This window comes from Elephantulus edwardii, unplaced genomic scaffold (genome assembly GCF_000299155.1).
Source record: "Elephantulus edwardii isolate Elephantulus edwardi_28Jun2011 unplaced genomic scaffold, EleEdw1.0 scaffold00661, whole genome shotgun sequence".
In the NCBI taxonomy this organism is placed as follows: domain Eukaryota; kingdom Metazoa; phylum Chordata; class Mammalia; order Macroscelidea; family Macroscelididae; genus Elephantulus; species Elephantulus edwardii.
In genome coordinates this window covers 11,540-14,188 of record NW_006400411.1, presented here as the reverse complement: position 1 = coordinate 14,188, position 2,649 = coordinate 11,540, and positions in this window count along the sequence as shown.

Here is a 2,649-nt window from a genome sequence, read left to right as displayed (position 1 = left end):
GGGAAAAAAAACAAACAAAAAAAACCCGTTTGGCAATACCATGTCAAACAAAGGTCTCATAACAAAAGCTTATAGAATTCTACAGGGCCTCCACAAGAAAAAGAGCAATAACCCAATTACAAAATGTGCAAAAGACGTGGAAAACCTTTTACAGAGGAAGGCATTTGAATGACCAACAGATACGTGAAGAAATGCTCAAAATGATTGGCAAATCAAAACCACAATGAGATACCATCTCATCTCACTGCCAGTGGAAAAGTTTAACAGCACAGCAAGCCATAAATGTTGGAGAGGATGTGGAGAGATAGAAACTCTCATACACTGTTGGTTTGATTGTAGAATGGTACAACCATGCTGGAAGGCAGTTTGGCATTTTCTCAAAAAGCTGAGCATAGAAATTAGTTAGGACCCCTCTATTCAACTGTTAGGAATGTATCCTGAGGAAATTAGAACTGACACACAAATGGAGATTTATACACCAATATTCATAGTAGCATTATTCACCATCTCAAGAACATGGAAACAGCCCAAATTTGCCACAACCAATGGATTGAGAAATTATGGTAGATTGACACAATAGACTATTATGTAGCACTCAAGAGCAACAATTTAAAAAATTACTACATAACTTGGAAGAGACTGGAGAGCATTATAATGAGTGAACTAACTCATAGGACAAATACTCCATAAGACCATTATTGTAGAAATACAAAGATAACTAGTAAAACATGTATGAGGATCCAGAGAGGGGACATGGGGAGCAGAGCAGAGGAATGAGGATTGACAGGCGGTAAATCATAGGGTTGGTACAATTTGGTGGATAAAGGGATTGGGGAAGGGGGTAGAAGAAATTGAAAGATCTGGCAGGCATCTGGAAACACAGGGTAAATGTGGTCATAGATCAATGGTGATTAATTTTATAAAACATTTTGAATGGGAATAATTGTATGAAACACAATGTGTATGAACTTTGTAAGCAAACCAATATAAAATGAAAAAAAATGTTAAAAACCCAAATAATTTGACCATAGATGCATGTGATTGTTTTTAGACACTCCATTTTTATACATTTTTTGATATGTTTTTTGTTGTATTAATACTACTGGCTGGCTTAAAATCATGAAAGGTGTGTATGTCAAAGCTGTATCCTTTGAAATTATATGCTGAGCAAATCATCCAAGAAGTTGGGCTATATGAAGAAAAATATGTCATCAAAGACCAATCAAAAACCTGTTATTTAGATGACATAACCTTTCTTGCTAGCACAAGAAAGATGGAAAATCTCCTCCTGTGTGTTTTAAGACTCCAAAACCCCACTGCAGAGTCAGCTATGGGTAAGTTTTGAATCACTGGCAATGAATTTGACTTTGAGTTTTAGAAACTGAAATAGATGAGAAAGGAAGTTGCCCTAGATTCACACACAAATTTCAGGCTTTTAGCCTCTGAATTGTGAGAAAATAAACAATTGTTCTTTAACTCTATTAATTTATGGCATTTTGTTATAGCAACACTATAAAATTAAAATATCATCTATTTTGAACTGTAAGAGTAATTACTAAGATAAAGCCAATACAATATATACATTTAGAACAAAGGGGAAAATGATACAAAATGAAGTATAGAAAGCTTTATCAAATTAATACATAGAAATTGGAAAATCTCTCCAGATAGAAATTTAGCCAGAATGCTCTGACCTAATTCCAGGAAAGACCATCTCTGGATATGAATATCATATTTCGTAAAGTAGTTTTCGTTTTTTGGTGCCTTTAAGTCAGTTCCAGTTCAGAGCAACCATATCTGAGTATAAGAATGAAATACTTCCTGGTCCTGAGGGAGTCTCACAATCATTGCTATTTTGGAACCTGTTGTTGAAGCCATTTGTATCAATACCTTTCATTGAAAGTCTTCCTTTATGCCCTATAACCCTCTGTGTTACATATTGCAGTGGGAAAACCTGCTGCAATGGATCTCTTTAACGCATTAAAAGCAAAAAATATCACTTTGAAGACTAAAGTGCTCCTAACCAAAGCCTAGCCAGCTTGAGCGTGGTGGATATCATTAGGATAGAACAAGATAGGGTAACGTTCTGAAGTGTTGCCCATAGGGTCATTGTGAGTTGTAGTTGAATTGATGGCATCTAACAACAACCATAACTAAAGATCATCGTTTCAGCCACTGTGTTAATTCATCTTATTGACGGGATTACTTTATGTCCTCTGACATTCTGTGTTACCAAGACTGATAATATACTTCTTCTGGGAATGATCCCTTCTAATAACATGTCTGGAGAATAAGGTGAAAGTCTCTCTTCCTTGATTCTAAGCTACACTTTCTCCCAGACAGATTTGTTTGTTCTTGTGATAAACTATGATATGTTCAGCATTTTTTAGCAACATCACAATTCAAATGCATCAAATCTTCTTTATATTTCTTACTCATTACTAACTTCTATGTGCATTGAGAACCATGAATGTAGGAAAATTAGAAATTGTTAAGAAAGAAATGGAATGTATAAATATTGACATACTAGGCATTGGAGAGATGAGATGGACTGGCATGGGGCATTTCGAGTCAGATGATCATATGATATATTATTCTGGAGACGAAAAGGTGAGGAAAAATGGAGTTGCTTTCATAGTCAAAAAAGAA